This window comes from Schistocerca cancellata, chromosome 6 (assembly GCF_023864275.1).
Source record: "Schistocerca cancellata isolate TAMUIC-IGC-003103 chromosome 6, iqSchCanc2.1, whole genome shotgun sequence".
Classification (NCBI taxonomy): domain Eukaryota; kingdom Metazoa; phylum Arthropoda; class Insecta; order Orthoptera; family Acrididae; genus Schistocerca; species Schistocerca cancellata.
This window is the reverse complement of record NC_064631.1, coordinates 357,161,154-357,180,594: the sequence shown is the minus strand read 5'-3', so window position 1 is coordinate 357,180,594 and position 19,441 is coordinate 357,161,154. Positions and strand designations below refer to the sequence as shown.

Genomic DNA, 19,441 nt, shown 5'->3' with positions numbered 1-19,441 from the left:
CAAGAGGATCCCTGAACAACCTCTAAAGTCTGTCAGTGTTTGACCCTGCAAATAACGATCCATAAATGCAATTACTACCTCCTGAATCTTAGCAGCAACGGTATGAAAATTCTCAAACGATGGTTTAAGTCCAAAAGTGCGGTATATCCGGCACAGTTAGCTACACACACTATGGGATCAAAAGTTTCCGGGACACCCCCAAAAATATACGTTTTTCATGTTACGTGCATCGTGCTGCCCACTACTGCCAGGTACTCCATATCAGTGACCTCATTAGTTATTGCACATCGTGAGAGAGCAGAATGGGGTGCTCCGCAGAAGTCACGGACTTCGAACGTGTTCAGGTGATTGGGTTTCACTTGTGTCATACTTCTGTACGCGAGATTTCCACACGCCTAACCATCCCTAGGTCCACTGTTTCAGACGTTATAGTGAGGTGGAAATGTGAAGGGACACGTACGGTGCAAAAGCGTAGAGGCCGACCTCGTCTGTTGACTGACAGAGACCGCCGACTGCTGAAGAAGGTCGTAATGTGTAATAAGCAGACATCTATCCATACCACCACACAGCAATGCCTTACTGCATCAGGATCCACTGCAAGTACTATGACAGTTAGGCGGGAGGTGAGAAAACTGGGATTTCATGGTCGAACGGCTGCTCATATACCACACTTCACACCGGTAAATGCCAAACAACGCCTCGCTTGGTATAAGGAGCGTGAACATTGGACGATTGAACAGTGGAAAAACTTTGTGTGGAGTGACGATCACGGTACACAAAGTGGCGTTCCGATGACAGGGTGTGGGTATGACGAATGCCGGTGAACGTCACGTGCCAGCGTGTGTAGTTCCAACAGTAAAATGCGGAGGTGATGGTGTTATGGTGTGGTCGTGTTTTTCATGGAGGGGGATGGCACCCGTTCTTGTTCTGCGTGAATCTATCACAGCACAGGCGTACATTGATTTTTTAAGCACCTTCTAGTTTCCCACTCCTAAAGCGCAATTCGGGGATGGTGACTGCATCTTTCAACACGATCTATCACCTCTTCTTAAAGCACGGCGTGTGGCGGAGTGGTTACACGACAACAACATATTTGTAGTTTACTGGCCTGCACAGATTCCTGACCTGAATCCTATAGAACACCTTTGGGATGTTTTGGTACGCCTCACCGACCGACACCGATACCTCTCCTCAGTGCAGCACTCCATGAAGAATGGGCTGCCATTCCCCAAGAAACTTTCCAGCACCTGACTGAACGTATGCCTGCGAGAGTGGAAGCTGCCATCGAGGCTAAGGGTGGGCCAAGACTATATTGTATTCCAACACTACCGATGGAGGGCGCCACAAACTTGTAATTAATTTTCAGCCAGGTGTCCGGATACTTTTGATCACATAGTGTATCATGCAGCACAATCAATACAGTTGTCCAGCTCACAGTGAACGCAAATGTGGCAGTTCATTTGCTTTAAAAAGTTTTTCTCAATGCTTCTTAAAAGTGTACTTATACTACTATCACTCTTCTTTTTTTACCTTGCTTTCGTGAACGAGGAACGACTCAGCTCTCCCAGAAACGGCGTCAAGTCAACATACGGGCCCTCTGCTCACCGTATCTGGAACAGAAGTTGCATATTATTAGAAAAGCGGTAGAAATAACTTCCTACATCTCAGAGAACATGAATAAAGTATTTCACTACAGACACACTGACAATGAGATTTTATTTCTTTGTTGGTACCGAAAATACAGTTCTATTTCATATCAAACTTGCAACTCAGAACTAATTTTGACATATAAATTAATGTTGACTAGTTTGTTAAACCAAGTTATAGAACCCAGTACGTTCTCTCTGACTGCGACAGTTCAGCAGACAGGGCTATCGTCAAGGGTGTCCCAGGTAAGTATTACGGGACCGCTCCTGTTATCTACATGCAGAAATTATCTAAAAGACAGGTTGAACAGCAAGACTGTTTTCTGATGATGGTGTAGTCCATGGTAAAGTTTCGTCGTTGAGTAACTACAGGATGACTGGGATAGAATTTCTATTAGGTGTGATGAATGGCCAGTACAACGTCGAGAGCTTGTCATTACGAAAGACAAAGTTGACCAGATTGTTTGGGTAATAGTTGTGCCATAAAACTTGTCACTCACTACGCGATTGAAAAGCATAGCACAGAGGTTCGCTCCGTTACCCTTTTGTAGCAACGAAGTTCTCCAGCCATGACATATAGGAAGCGTCACCATATTTGTGTTACAACTTTTACCCAAGTTTTCTCTGTGTAAATGACTGCAGAAAGAAAACTACGAAAATCAATACAATCCTGTTTCGCTTATTTATGGAAAAGTGCATACCACCACATTACCCTCCGAAAATTATGAAATGTGATTACAATTGAACAGAGTTCTCTTACTGTTCTAGACAAGTTACACGTGTGTCGAAACGGGGTATTTGGAACATAATATGCAGGCCAAGCATACAACCACGAAACACTTCGAATTAAATTTCATCTCTTGCCCATAGCAAATGATGTCATGTTCTGTTCGTTTATTAGTAATCTATCAAACAAGTAGTAATGTCTTATGGTGGAGCATGAAAATTCTGTAAATTTGGTCAATGTATTGAGATTCTCAAGACTTTCATGAATAGCACAAAACATTAACTGCGTTCGTTGTAGTCACAGAAGGATATGATTTTGCTCCTATGTAAACGATGGAGATAGAACTATTTTAACAGTCACAAAGAATGTCTTCCTCGTGTGAGTGTGGTTTCTGCGTTAGATCAGTCGAATATACCTAATCATAACATCGAAGCTTTAAGTTTCTATCCAGCAACTGCGTAGGCTTAGTTCACGAAGAATGGTAACGAAGACTTGTTCTACGATATTAAGGTTCAGTAATCAAACCACACTGATAAAAATGGAAGGGGAGAAAAATTACCGATACGATAAATTATGGCAATCTGTGCAGGACAATATTACAAAAACTGCATACGTTCAACAATTATAATTAATATCAGACAGCCGAAGAGGACTGGCAGGATTTTATCTACATCTACATTTATTCTCTGCAAACTGGGTTATAGTCTGGATGACGTGAGAACCATAACCAAATCATAGCCATTACTAAAAAAAAAACAAGCACCAGATCATGAAATCATCGTAGAATAAATACGCTAAAATTTATGTGTAGCATTTGAAGAAAAAGAAATACGCAATATCATACCATTATAAATGTGTATGATCAACAAAGCGGACACTACGATACATGCTATGTTTAATAGAGAAATAAATGCGCCAAGTCCTAGAAGCAAAGATCAGTGAACGAGACAATTAAAAAAATATTATTTCTTGTTCACCTTAGATTAAGATGTTCAATATGTCGGTCACAACATATCATTGAAACTGATTACTGGTTTCAACTTCTCACCCATCGTATCTAATGATTTAGTGGTGACACGTAAGCACGAGTACACGAACTGGACGAATCTGTTCCGACGCAAGTTCCAAATCAGATACGATCCCTTTGGTATCCTGCAATACTATCCTGTGGCTGTTTAGTTACTTTAAAACATTTAACACTGCTATTTTTATATCTGTCATTTCTCACCTGTTACGATTGTGAGCGGTTCATGAAAATTTTATGCAATGAAACATTTTAATTTCTGTCGGTATGAAATACTCTGATATTGTTGTTTACTTCTTGAAGTTCTCATGAGAATTGTAGTCTCTCCTTTGTAACCGGATTTTCATCTCGATTTGAGGGGAAGGGAAACGAAGATGGTTTTCTACCATTTCCTTGTACAATAATTGAAATTAATACTGTAGGTGTCCGCTACTGAAGTACGAGTGAAGTGGTGAAACTTATTTCGACTATGTGGCATTTTAGATTACGGACAGAGAGAGTGCAAAAAATGGTTCAAATGGCTCTGAGCACTATGGGGCTTAACATCTCAGGTCATCAGTCCCCTAGAACGTCGAACTACTTAAACCTAACTAACCTAAGCACATCATACACATCCACGCCCGAGGCAGGATTCGAACCTGCGACCGTAGCACGAGCGCAGTTCCCGACTGAAGCGCCTAGAACCGCTCGGCCACCGCGGCCAGCAGAGAGAGCGCAGCCAAGACAAAAATCGGTATGGTAGAAGTAGAAACCTTTTTCCTCTTGTTCAGGAATGAAATTAACTGCGCTGGATAAATAAGAATTTTTATTGAGTTTTTTTATGTAGAGTGATCAGGGACAGTCTGAAAAGTTTCCAAAGGTGTTGCAGTGTAGGTTGCGGTGACAAATAATCATTAGGGAAAAAAAGTGGATGCGTTGAGCCACTTCTGATTTAGTCAACATTGAAATTATCCAATCAGGTCGTTGCGTGCGCAAACTCAAGGAGCCTGGCAGACACAATTTGTGTCTGTTGTTCTCACAGCGTAGAAGATAGCTCAGGAGATAGTTCAGACATTGGCTCAGGTTCCATCCTTGCTAGCGTCCTATGTCGAATTTTTGTATCGCTCTCTTGTTCAGTTTTACGAAACCAAACGAGGAACACGTTTGGCAATACCGCCTCTGGCAGACTGCTTGAATTTGAGCGCGCAAAGACCTCTTTGGTTAACTTCAATGCTTAAGTAAATCGGAAGCAGTGCAATGTAAACAATTTTTTTTCTTAGTATTTATTTGTCAGCACACCCTAACCTGCAGCACACTTACAAGCTTTCCTGATTACTTCTGACCACAGTGTATAACATTGTCGCGCGTTATATTATGCCTGGGACAGGTGAGCTGCAACTAAACGCCGCCAGGTGTCGCGGGCCAGAGCACCGCCAGACGGTGTCGGGGTCAAGTGAGGGGAAGCCCCGACCTCCGTGCCGCCTACGGGCACTTGGCAGGCTGCGGCTCACCCACGCTGCGGCGCCCCGCTGTGATTTCATCGCCTGCGGCCATCTCGCCGACACTCCTGGCGACGAGCCACGGCCTCAACACTGCCTTCTTGTATCCCGTTTACGGTGTCTTGGGACCACTTGAAGATCAACTATTTCTGTTTTGTTATCAATCGCACTGATCAGATTGAATTATAATGGTCGTCATTAAAACTGCTACACCAATAGTAAATAACCAAATTGTTCTTATTAGGTGTATGCAGTGTAGCAAGAGGATTACATGATTACGTTTGTAAGCGTTTTCGGGGTATACAAGTTACGAGATATAATAGACAACTCCAACTCAGCTGCGCATCAAGTTGAACTGAGTTTTGATGACAGGTTGATCCAACTTTGTGCCAGTGTTCACCAATCGCAGTCGCTGGCGAGCGGCGGCGTGCAAGATTGACTGTCTATGACCAGATGTTTTCAATAGGTGATAGAAGATCTTAGTCATGGCAATAGTAGAGCAAATTTTGTATTTATTTAACTAGGACAGCACACACAACATGCGATCTTACATAATCTGGTTGAAGGATAATGGATATAGAGCACAATCTCCGGGCTTAACGGCTGTTGTCTAAATTACCGGCTCCGAAGCACAGATGTTCACGATGTGTACCCAGTGACCCACCATACTATAAAGCTAGGTGCTGGGCTCATATGGTGAATGTAGCCTAGCAACATTGATTCTCTTCGGAGCCTACACACACAGATATTTCCGCCATGACGTTGTATGCAGCACCAGGACTCGTCTGAAAAGACGATGTGGGGCCATTCTTGAGTCCAATGTCATCTTAGGGCAAACCACTGTCAGTCTGCCTCTTGGTTACTTGTCTTGTTCCGAAACAGTGCACATCCTGACATGAAATCCTTGACTCTTCTGTGAGATCTTTCCCATCGGGAACTAGATGTGTGTGGTCACTGAAACCCTGAACGGCGTGCACTACCGGACTCATATTCCAATTCGTTTTCTAAATGAAACCCTGTGATCAATGATATTTTGACAAATGTCCGATCCCAAATGTCCATTGCCTGTTGTTCCCTTTACACCGTCTGCTCGGAAAAATGTTTGTGTGGCCCAGCATTCACAGACACTAGCGCTGCCTCTTTGCTTTGAAACTGACTGCAAGAGACGTGAAGTGACACTCTCCTCCTAGACCTGTCACTAAGTGTCTTTTTAGAATCAAGTTTATTTCGTCAATTGCGTCGCTCGAGGTACTATGCCATTCCTTATAGACAGGTTGAAGAGTTTGCATTGATACATCCTGAAATCAGGCAATTTCATTCCCGTTGTTGTCGTGGTCTCGATCAAACTCCCTTCTGACTTTCGATCTTTCTTACGGCGCTGGTTGTATACTGCCAACTGGCCCATACACAAAGCACTTTGCTTTCACGAACGGGGTGGGAAGATGGCGGCAACTCTCATAACTACCAAGTACTAGTTCCACAGCATTTGCAGCTCTCCAGAGCTGTCTATCACTATACTCTTCGAAGAGGGTGACTAACATTTTTTTTTCCGGTGAGCTTACATTGCATACACAAATTTTATTCTATAAAGGGTATTGTAAGCGTTTTGTTTTATTACATTCGTTGTCTATGGAAACCTGGTTTTCTATTCTTAAACGTTCGCATGTCTTTGCTGTAATGATGACCTAAACAATGCAAGCAATGTGCTTATGCAAACACTATCCGATGAAAAAAGCAGCCAAATTCGTCTGAAACTCTATAATAAATATTTACCTAAAATAATCAGAATACGTAAAACTGGATACTAAATAAGCGTCCTCTGAAATTCTGTATTGTGTGATGCAGTGAACAGCACTACAGCGCGTCACGTCGCAGTGCTTGTCTTACAGTTCCAACAAATAAAACCAACAATAAAAAATTCTACATAAAATTACAAATCGAATATTGAAAGAAAAAAAATGTCCAAAATCCTTTTATTAAGATGGCCTGTTATTTTATGTAAACAAACTAAATATAAACTCGGCCCGAACAGGCCATGAAGGCCCAACAGAACCGACCGGCCGCTGTGTCACCCTCAGCCCTCAAGCGTTGCTAGATGTCGATACGGAGGGGCACGTGGTCAGCTCACTGCTCTCCCGGCCGTACGTCAGTTTACGAGACCGGAGCCACAACTTCTCAGTCAAGTAGCTCCTCATTTTGCCTCACAATGGCTGAGTGCACCCCGCTTGCCAACATCGCTGAGCAGACCGAATGGTTGCCCATCCATGTGGTAGCCCAACCCGACAGCGCTTAATGTCGGTGATCTGGCGGGAACCGGTGGCAGCACTGCGGCAATACCGTTATGTAAACAAACTGACATATAAAAATCCCGAACGCTAATGACACACACACGCATCTGCAACACTGCACTATAAGAATAAGATTGACAAAGTAAATAAAATCGGGACTAAACTTCACTTAACTGAACCTGATACAAATTTTGAATCGCATAGCTTAACTGTAAGTGATCTTATCGTGTCCTGATTGTAATATTAAAATAGCCGTAATAAATTTACATGTGCAATTGAAACTCGAGACTGTTCGAAAGTGGTGAAAATTAAAATACAGGCCACAGCAAACGAGCTAAAGGAAATCGTTGTCAAATGCAGTGCAAGGAAAACCAACTATATGCTACGCACATCATGCCTTATGTTTTGCGCAGCTGCAACGCAGGGACACACAATACACAAAATTAAAATTTAGTAAGGAGACACATTACGAAACTCGGCTTACTTAACGATTGAAAAGAGACTAGCATTCAGAACTTTATTTCGAACCTCATTCGTTAACAACTACAACCATCTTCACAAAAATAACTTCTTATAAAAAAATATGACTCTGCTTTGAAATTAGTTCACGAAATAGAAAAAAAGTGGTGAATCTGTAACTCCGAGTCCAAGCTAAGTGAGGAGATCACTTTGTTTAATCACTATTCGACAGTCAAACTAAATGACCCGAACCAATAACGAAAAACCTTGCTAAAATCTGTCTTTCACAAACTCATGATAAATGACACACGAACAAGCAATGCAGCCACAATATTGCATGAATGACTTCACATTTTTCAAATCAGTCTTTACACAATCATATCCAAAAAGCCATTTCGTCTGCGTTTGCCTCTCTGTGTTCTGCTAGTTATTTGGTGACCACTCAGCAGCATGACCAACACCTTACCGTACTCTCTCACTCACTTCTCTGCATGCCACACTTGTAACAACAATGCTACTGACAACCAAAGACCACATTGATTCTACACAGAACCTCTGTGGTGTCACATATCGACTATTGAAGATTTGCGTTTGAAAAATATCCAATGCACAAATATGATGTACGTCACATCGAACATAAAGAGACCTGACATCGCTTTCACTTACTACCAAAAATAAGCTAGAAATCTTTCAGTGTGGCGCAGTATTTGCCTCTGGAGAATCCGTGAGGTAACATTATGGACGAGTCAACCCAGCCATCATGTCCCAAGGAAACGCGAGGTGGTGCCATGAAACTGAAGGCGCCGACATTTAGTGTCACCTCAGCAATGGTGAACGCACAAGCTAGAGGAGATATGAGTCGCTTGTGGTCGGTGGACCGCTGAACATCTACGCGACTACCCGCAAAACCACGCAGCTAGCATTACATCCGGGGTGCCAGGGACAACTCGGTGGTGACTACATCTGCTGTGAGGAATTTACAAAAGCAGCTCTTAAGTGAGCTGAGACTGCTTGCTATGGGAATGAACGGGAGGGTTTCATCGATGCACAAAGACAGGCACTGGCTTGCTGTACACCAAGCTGTATTTGTGTTGTCTCTTGTTATTAAACGTCCTGGTTGTTAGTGCCTCCTCTGCCCGGACTCACGCAAGTAGCGACTCCAATTAAACTCCCTACAGCTGCATTACTGTACTGAACTATGTTTTAGAGAATAGCTTTGTATTGAGTCTCACTGATTGCGCACTTTTCGTGCGGTATACTGGTTGCTTTTTAGTGCTGTTAAAAGTAAATACAGTGATTTTCTTACATTATAAACGCATATTTGTCTTAATTAACCCTTCTAATTGAAAATCAAGTTGGTTCACCATCTTCGTCTTCTTCTTTTCACAGCTTAGAGCAATCGCTCTATTCGGAACTCAGTACTATCTGTTAACTGGGTTATGGCTTTATTTCATTTTGGTTTGTATTGTAAGGCGATCTTTGGAGTCTTTAACGACTTTTCCTTCATCGGTGATCAGTCACGTAGAACTTTACGAAAGAAATTCCCACCATTTAAGTGTAAATTACCTCGGCTTTATTGCCATTCTAAATGAGAATGACTATGGAAACAAAAACAGGATTCTTTGAAATAAACAGCAATTTACAGTCAACAGCGGGAATTTCTTTCAAAAAGTTGTAAGTAGGCTGTTTAGGTTTTTATGTTGTTAACGTCACGTAGCGATCTGTATGAAAATCACTGGCTGTGTTCTGTGCATTCTGTGGCTGGTTGGCATCGTTGGAATATTCCCTATTGTTGTGTTGGGCAGTTGGATGTGAACAGCGCTTGTGGAGGTAAGCCGCCAGCAGTGGTGGATGTGGGAAAGAGATGGCAGAATTTTGAGAGCGGACGATCTGGCCGTGTGTCCATCAGAAAGAGTAAATTTGTAATACTGTATATCATGAACTGATATATATATGATGACTTTTGAATATTATTAAGGTAAATACATTGTTTGTTCTCTATCAAAATCTTTCATTTGCTAACTATGCCTGTCAGTAGTTACTGCCTTCAGTAGTTAGAATCCTTTATTTAGCTGGCAGTAATGGCGCTCGCTGTATTGCAGTAGTTCGAGTAACGAAGATTTTTGTGAGGTAAGTGATTCATGAAAGGTATAGGTTATTGTTAGTCAGGGCCATTCTTTTGTAGGGATTATTGGAAGTCAGATTGCGCTGCGCTAAAACTATTGTGTGTCAGTTTATTGATGATCAGAGTAAGTGAAGGGAGAATTGTTCAGTTTTGCTCAGCTGTTCGAAAATCAAATAACGTAAGAGGTTTATCAGCACAGTAATTCATAAATTTTTCTATGGGGACGTTTCAAAGTTTTCTATCCGTGTCTTTTCCATTCGTTCTAGGTGTTTCTTTCACCTTTATTTACTTTCATCCATTTCGTCATTTAGTGAAAAAATATTCAGAGGTCGTGAATAACGTTTTCATTACAGCAACCTTTTACTACTCGTAAAAATTTTATTTCAACCGCCTGAACATGGGTAAAGCCTTTTCTTTTCATATTACAGGTTTCCCCGTACAGTAAAACTGGTACAGCCACCACCGTACAGAAATTCTTGTCGTGCATTTTTTTTATGTTCCGCTTATAGTACCACGTGCATTCTGCTATCTCTGTAATTTAATCCCTACACCCTTACGTTTGTTTAAATGAATATAGCTTCCTAGGTAACTGAAGTGGTGAACGTGTTCCAAAATCTGATCATAAATAGAATTTTGTTTAGTAGTGGGTATTTCCTATAGACAACAATTGTTTTAGTTTTATTTACGGCTACCTTAAAATTACAATTCTTTCCAATCAAGTTTGAAACTTGGTGTGATTTTTTTAGTTTGTCTTTAGAATTTGCTATTCGTCGTAATTCGATGTAGTCATCATATAACAGTATACTAAAATATTTATTCTTCTTGATATGAATTACATTCAGCACTCTTTTTTCCAAATAGTTTAATTTTGGTGGAAACCACTGATGAATTAATCCATATTTGAGAAATAAATGGTTTCCAGCTCTGTAAAAATCTTTATTTATAGGAACACGAACGATGTCGTGATATTAAATCACATTGTCAGCTGTACATCTGAAGAAGATACAAGAGATACAGTCAACATTATGATCCTAAAACGGAGACCAGTCCTTATAATTAAGCCATATGAAAACTAACATGAAGATACTCATGTCGTTAAAACATTACCCCCGTGAGATGGGACGGAGGGGAACTCGATGTCCTCTGGATAAAATGCAGTTACACACAACAAGCAGGGCGTCACCAATAAAATTGTCGAGTAGAAAAACCTAACATGTTAAAATCACATTAACCTACAAAGGAAAGGAAAAAAGGGAAAAGTGACAGCCAGTAGAGCTGATAGACAGTTAAAAACTCACATCATATCTGGAGGCGGTGGACACCCACCCTCCAACCGCCTCGCCATACCGGGTCACGCTGCTGGTTAACGTACTCACGTGTCCCACAGTAGAGACCACTAGCGCCACCACACACAGAAGCAGAGAATTACAAACATTTCCTCTCATGTCCAAATAACATAAGAACACTGCAGTACAGACTATAAACTATTGTACCATAAAAAATGTATAAAAATTAGACCAGATGCAAGAGCATATAACAAAAAGCCAGGATCAATAACCAGCCAGTATAATAACCACGACACCACGTCCTTGAAATGTAGTCAAAGTTTGATAGTATATTGTAATGCCCTAACTCCACCTGGATATTAAGGGAATATTGGGGTACTGTTGTTTATGACTTTGTACACAAAGGAGGGATGGACTACAGATGATGATGTTTGGTTTGTGGGGCGCTCAACTACGTGGTTATCAGCGCCCGCGGATGGACTACAGAGTGGTGCATCAACTGTCGTCGTAGGAAAGCTGGACAGGAGCAGAAATGATTAGCGAACAGGATAATAACAGTAAACAGAAGATTTACTTCTCTTGTCTGCGATCGCAGACTCGTTATAAATAACGCAGCAACAAACAGAGTCCAGCTATCAGTGTTAATATGGATGCGATTTTCTGCAGTGCAGCACAAACAATGGTGTCACGCTCGCGATTAGACGGCAACTGCGTAGCGTCACGTGGCGATGTGGTTCCGAGCGCAAGTAGGCTGAGCAGCTGCCGCTGGGTGTCCTATATTGCGGCAGCAGATGGCGCTCGAAGTACAGAGCTGCTGTAGCCATGGCCCAGTGGACGTGCTCCATTTGGTCTGCCGCATACCACACGACCGATATCGTCAAACCGAAACTTGCTAATCTGTTACCAACCTTGATACGCCGTGTGGTGGCACTGATATGTGATGCCACATATACTATTAGACTTCACATAATTGCAATCTCTTGAAGAACGTTTAAGGTTGACCCCTTATCCTCTCCTCGCGAGAGTTATACACTACTGGCCATTAAAACTGCTACACGAAGAAGAAATGCAGATGATAAACGGGTATTCATTGGACAAATATATTATACTAGAACTGATACGGCATTACATTTTCACGCAATTTGATCCTGAGAAATCAGTACCCAGAACAACCACCTCTGGCCGTAATAATGGCCTTGATACGCCTGGGAATTGAGTCAAACAGAGCTCGGATGGCGTGTACAGGTACAGCTGCTCATGCAGCTTCAACACGATACCACAGTTCATCAAGAGTAGTGACTGGCGTATTGTGACGAGGCAGTTGGTCAGCCACCATTGATCAGACGTTTTCAGTTGGTGAGACATCTGGAGAATGTGCTGGCCAGGGCAGCCGTCGAACATTTTCTGTATCCAGAAAGGCCCATTCAGGATCTGCAACATGCGGTGTTCCATTATCCTGCTGCATTGTAGGGTTTCGCAGGGATCGAATGAATGGTAGAGGCACGGGTCGTAATACATCTGAAATGGAACGTCCACTGTTCAAAGTGCCGTCAGTGCCAACAAGAGGTGACCGAGAAGTGTAACCAATGGTACCCCATACCATCATGCCGGATGATACGCCAGTATGCCGATGACGAATACACGCTTCCAATGTGTGTTCACCGCGATGTCGCCAAACACGGATGCGACCATCATGATGCTGTAAACAGAGCCTGGAATTATCTGAAAAAATTACGCTTTGCCATTCGTGCACCCAGGTTCGTCGTTGAGTACACCATCGCAGGCGATCCTGTCTGTGATGCAGCGCCAAGGGTAACCGCAGCCATGGTCTCCGAGCTGATAGTCTATGCTGCTGCAAATGTCGTCGAACTGTTCGTGCAGATGGTTGTTGTCTTGCAAACGTCACCATCTGTTGACTCAGGGATCGAGACGTGGCTGCACGATCCGTTACAAACGTGTGGATTAGATTCCTGTCATCTCGACTCCTAGTGATACGAGGCCGTTGGGATCCAGCATGGCGTTCTGTATTACCCTCCTGAATCCACCGATTCCATATTCTGCTAACAGTCATTGGATCTCGACCAACGCGAGCAGCAATGTCGCGATACGATAAACTACAATCGCGATAGGCTACAATCCGACCTTTATCAAAGTCGGAAACGTGATGGTACGCATTTCTCCTCCTTACATGAGGCATCACAACGTTTCACCAGGCAACGCCGGTCAACTGCTGTTTGTGTATGAGAAATCGGTTGGAAACTTTCCTCATGTCAGCACGTTATTGGTGTCGCCACCGGCGCCAACCTTGTGTGAAAGCTCTGAAAAGCTAATGATTTGCATATCACAGCATCTTCTTCCTGTCGGTTAAATTTCCCGTCTGTGGAACGTCATCTTCATGGTGCAGCAATTTTAATGGCCAGTAGTGTATATTATAAGCTACTCCAGTTACCGAATGACTAAAATTGCGTAAGTAGTTACTTAAAGCAGACTTCGAATTCCTCAAACTACTTTGTTCCCCAAGATTAATGCTAAACCATCTGCCATTCTGCTCCACATACCTGGCAGGAGGTCTGTCGTAAAAAATGCGTACTTTTCACAAGTTGCTGTCTCTCTATGCGCAAGTCTTTGGCCAATATTCCAAGGATTAAGTGACGCCGGCTTTATCTTCTTTGTCCTAAGCTTTGTACCTGCTTCTTGTGAAACTGTTCCACAGCACAGTATTCTATAGTAACCAATGAACTCGTCTTCCACTCGTCTAATATCTGTAGTGTGATTTCATCTTCATTTGACCACTGCCTATGCCTAGCGAATTTTTGTACGCATTATATACTTGTTAATATCAATTACGTAATTGATACTGTAACCATTGATACATACGGTGTGCAGAATACGCAGAAATTCTCGATCGTGGGCCCCTTTACACAAGAGTACGCTGTGAACGCGATATAACATTGTTTTAAAAGTTGCTGTCTCGTACCGGATGTGGTGATTAGAACTGTGGTGTATAACGTCACCGGTCACTGTAGCCTTTCTATGAACGTATTCAGTCCTTGTACCATGTAAGGAAGGTTTTAAATCTAAGTAAGGTAGCCTTTCTCCCTGACTGTGTTCTATGGTTAACTGTACCAAAAAAATGGTTCGAATGGCTCTGCGCACTATGGGACTTAACTTCTGAGGTCATCAGTCACCTATAACTGAGAACTACTGAAACCTAAGGACCACACACAAGCATGCCCGAGGCAGGATTCGAACCTGCGACCGTAGCAGTCGTGCGGTTCCGGACTGTAGCGCCTAGAACCGCTCGGCCACTCCGGCCGGCTTCAACTGTACCGTTTCACGTGCATCATTCATATCAACAACAATATCACAGCATTCCTCCTTAGACTCGCTGTATGCAGGCCGCGGTGGCCGAGCGGTTCTAGGCGCTACAGTCTGGAACCGCGCGACCTCTACGGTCACAGGTTCGAATCCTGCCTCGGGCATGGATGTGTGTGATGTCCCTAGGTTAGTTAGGTTTAAATAGTTCTAAGTTCTAGGGGGCTGATGACCTCAGAAGTTAAGTCCCATAGTGCTCAGTCATTTGAACCATTTTTTGAACTCGCTGTACAGTAAAAGTAGATCATCAGCACAATACCTGCACCGTACTACAATACTACTAACATAGCTGGCAGGCAAAGAACCAATCTCAGTTTGGGATTAAGTCAAAAATACTTTAGCAACACAGTAGAACAACGGAGAGCACATGGCCAACCTATGTTTCTGAACATAGATACGATCTCTAAACCTTAAAATATTGTAACTAACCACTGTAGTGAAGAGCATGAGGGTGTCGTCAATGTCAACTACGGCCTGTCCACTGTACTGCCACAATTTATGGTCAGACACGTCCTGTCAAAGCGAGCCGAGGTCTAGAGGTAGTGCGTTTGACTAGTAATCAGAACGCCTTGGGTCCCGGGTTGGAATCCCTTCACTGCTTAAATTTAGAATGATAAGGCTTTCGGCATAAGAAGTCACCTACGTCTTTTCAGTGGTCTTGTGAAAAGAGGATGGAAGAGCGGAAGAGGTTCAGGAAACCCTCCTGTCCAGATGGTGGAAAACTGTCCCTAAAAGCCCGAAGTACCAGCAATGATCAACGGCATGAGGATGCAGAATGCAATGGAAACCTCTGCATTAAAGACACACCACGTGTATGCACTGGATAAGAGACCTGTAGTTGAGAAAGTGTCATTATGCTTTCTCCATTGGCAAAAGCTTACGAACTAGTTCCCAGTTCGGATTTCCGGGTGGGGACTGCCATGGGGAAGTAACCATGAGAGAATATTGATTAATCAATGAAAGGGTTACGTTCTACTAGTCGGGGTGTGGAATGTCAGAAGTTCTAAGGTGCTAGCGAAGCTATAAAATCTGAAAAGGGAAGTGCTAAGGCTCAGTCTAGATATAGTGGGTGGTCAGTGAAGTGAAAAATAAAGAAGACAAGGATTTCTGGTCAGACGAGTACAGCGTAATATGAACAGCTGTAGAAAAAGGTACGACCGGTGTAGGATTTGTATGAATACGTAGGTAGGTCAGAGAGTAAGTTACTGTAAACAGTTCGGAGAAAAGGTTCTTCCCATCAGACTCGACAACAAACCCACGCTGACACGTTCAGGTATACGTGCGAATGTCGCAAGCAGAAGAGACAGAGAAAGTGTACGAGATTATAGAACGAGAAGTTGACTGTGCAAAGGGAGATGAAAATCTAATAGCCATGGATTGGAATGATGATTTAGGCGAAGGAGTAAACAGAAAGGGATACAGGAGAATATGGGCTTCGTAGTAGGAATGAGAGCAGAAAAACTGACTGACTTCTCACATACATTTCAGCTAGTAATAGCGAATACTCCTTTCAAGAATCACAAGAGGAGGAGGTAAACTTGGAAACGCCTGGGAAATTACAGATTACATCATCGTCAGACAGAGATTCGGAGATCAGATATTGGATTGTAAGGCAAAACCTGGAGCGGATATTCAAATCACAATTTATGAATGATGAAGAGTAGTCTGAAGTTTAAGAGACTAGCCAGGAAGAATCAATGCGCAAGGAATGGGATATGGAAGAACAAATGAATGAAAAAATACGCTTGGACTTTCTGTGACTGTAGATACTGCGATAGTGAATAGCTCAATAGACACATCAGTTGAAGAGCAATGGAAATTTTTAAATAGGCAAAACACAGAAGTTGGAAAGAAAGGCATAGGTACAAGGAAGGTAACTGCCCAGAAACCATGGGTAACAGAGGAAAGAAAAGCATAGATACGAGGAAGGCAACTGCCCAGAAACCATGGGTAACAGAAGAAATACTTCAGCTGATAGACGAAAGAAGGAAATACAAAAACGTTCAGCGAAATTCAGGTAAATAGAAATACAAGAAACCATGGGTAACAGAAGAAGTACTTTAGCTGATCGACGAAAGAAGGTGTAAACAAGATGTACAGGGATGTTCAGGCGAAATGGCTGCATGAAAAGTGTGAGGAAATCGAAAAATAAGTGATTATCGGAATGACTGACTCGGCATATAGAAAAGTCAAACAGTATTCGGCGAAATCAAAGCAAGTGTGGTTTAAAAGTGCAATGGGAATTCCACTCTTAAAAGCAAAGGAGAGAGCTGATAGGTGGAAAGAGTACATAGAATGCCTATATGAGAAGGAAGACTTATCTGATGACGTGATATAAGAAGAGAGAGGTGTCGATATAGAAGAGATGAAGGATCCAGTACTAGAATTTAAAAGAACTTTGGAAGATTTAAGATCAAATAAGATAGAAGGAGAGAGCTGATAGGTGGAAAGAGTACATAGAATGCCTATATGAGAAGAAGACTTATCTGATGACGTGATATGAGAAGAGAGAGGTGTCGATATAGAAGAGATGAAGGATCCAGTACTAGAATTTAAAAGAACTTTGGAAGATTTAAGATCAAATAAGATAGAAGGAGAGAGCTGATAGGTGGAAAGAGTACATAGAATGCCTATATGAGAAGAAGACTTATCTGATGACGTGATATAAGAAGAGAGAGGTGTCGATATAGAAGAGATGAAGGATCCAGTACTAGAATTTTAAAAGAACTTTGGAAGATTTAAGATCAAATAAGATAGAAGGTGTGGATAACATTACATCAGAATTTCTAAAACCATTGGGATAAGTGACAATAAAACGACTAGGGACATTGGTGTATAGAATGTATGAGACTTGCCATATTTTATTAGACTTTCGGAAAAATATTGTCCTCACATTTCCACAGACACTGAGAGCCAACAAGTGCGAGAATTATGACACAATCAGTTTAACACTTAATGCATCCAATTTGTTGACGAAAATAATACACAGAAGAATGGAAAACAAATCTGAGTATCTATTACATTACGATCTGTTAAGCTTTCGGAAAGGTCGGGACACCAGAGAGGCCGTTGATAATGGAAGCCAGACTGACGAAAAATAAAACCTCTTCCACTGGATTTGTCGACCTTGAATAAAGTGTTCTACTATGTAAAATAGTACTAGACGTTCGAAATTCTGAGAAGAATGTGGGTAAGCTACAAGGAAAGATGGGTAATGTACAGTATGTTCAAGAACTAGAAATAAGAATGGAAGACCAAGAACCAAGTGTGCGGATTAAAATGTATGCAAGACAAGGATGCAGTCTTTCTCCAATACTGTGAAATCTATACGTCTAAGAAGCAATGACGGAAATAAAAGGAAGATTCGAGAGTGCGATTAAAATTCCCGTTGAAACGATGTCAATGCTAAGAGTCACTCATGACATTGCTGTCGTCAGTGAAAGTGAAGAAGTATTACATGATGTGTTCAATGGAATGAACAGTCTAATGAGTACAAAATATGGCCTGAGAGTGAATCGAAGAAAGACGAATGTAATGAGAAGTAACAGAAATGAGAACGAAAAACTTAATATCAGTATGGGTGATCACGAAGGACATGAAGTTAAGGAATTCTGCCACACATGGAGCAAAACAACCCACGGTGGACTACCACCAACAAATCGGGCTTTCCTGGCCAAAATAAGTCTACTAGTATCGAACATAGGCTATAATATGAGGAAGACATTTCTGAGAATGTGCTAGTACGCTTGGTGCTCACCGTTTTATGGTAATGAAACATGATCGGAACAGAAGGGAATCGAAGCATTTGAGACGTGGTGCAACAGAAGATTGTTGAAAATTAGGTGGACTGATAACTGAGAAATGAGGAGGTTCTCAGCAGAATCGGCGAGGAAAGGAACGAGCGTGAAACAATGACAGGAAGAGAGGAGAGGATGACAGGACATTTGTAAAGACATCATCAGGGAATAACTTCCATGGTACTACAGGGAGATGTAGAGGGTTAAAAGTAAAGAGGAAAAAAGAGACTGGAATACATCCAACAAATAATTGAGGACTTAAGTTGCAAGTACTACTCCATGATGAAAATGTAGACGCAGGAGAGAGATTCTAGGTGAGCCGCTTCAAAATAGTCAGAAGACTGATGACAAAAAATGACAGTATCGACAGCAATGGTTTTCTTTTCATTTTTCGGGTGGCGTCGCCTTTATACGTATTAAAATAGTAGACGATAGAGTAGTAGTTTATTCACGTCCCCTGTGTGGTTGCGGACGTCATGTGTGAGTTCCATTAAAGAGACTTCGATGCGGTTTATTTTGACTGGCACATCCACGAGTTACCTTAATATCCATCAACTTCTCTCTGTCCACTTTGTTAAATGCTTTCCCAGAGCAAGACTCCACCGGCTTCACTTAACCGGCGGGAGTATGTACTAACACAGCGTGTGACCAAAACTTATTGGTCTGTTTTCCAGTTAGACTCCAGCGGATGCCACCGAAACGTCTCGCTCCTGCTTCGCCAGCTGTGGCACTTGCAGCGCCAGAGTAGGTGCTACATGCACCGGAGTACTTGCATCCGGCCGTCGAGCGACCCCTCCAATTGCAGCACTGACTAAGGACGTTCGCCACAGCAACACCAAAACGAGCAGCCAGCAGATGCAGCCACAGCGTCACCTTCACTGAATTCATTCTCACTTGGACTCAGCGTCTCTGCAACGACGTCCAATTCTTGAACTTTGATTTAATGATAGTGCCACGTACCCGTCATCAGTGATGAACATCGTCAATGATTTCCGACCCAGACTTAGAACAGTTCCAGTGTTGTCTGTTTCAGCCAAAGAACTATAGACTTACTCGTAAATATGATTTTTATATTACACACAAATACAGAAGATTATTATTTGTGTGTTATCAGACTAATTGAATTTGCAACCCGGAGGACCTTGTTATGTGAATTACAACTTCTGTGTTTGTAATAAAGTCTTAATTTCTTATGCTACCTGGAAATACTGTTTTTGTTGTCGGGCTCACTCTCGA

General features: G+C 42.3%; 1 protein-coding gene across 3 annotated transcripts in view; it reads right to left on the bottom strand.

The window, feature by feature from the left end:
* Window positions 1–19,441, bottom strand: part of LOC126191410 (hemicentin-2-like) — a 1,933,978-nt gene that overhangs the window by 1,070,003 nt on the left and 844,534 nt on the right. For all 3 annotated transcript variants that reach the window (XM_049932279.1, XM_049932278.1, XM_049932280.1), the window contains one exon: window positions 1,531–1,610. The gene's annotated coding sequence lies outside the window, so the exon portion shown is untranslated. The remainder of the gene's footprint in view (window positions 1–1,530; window positions 1,611–19,441) is intronic.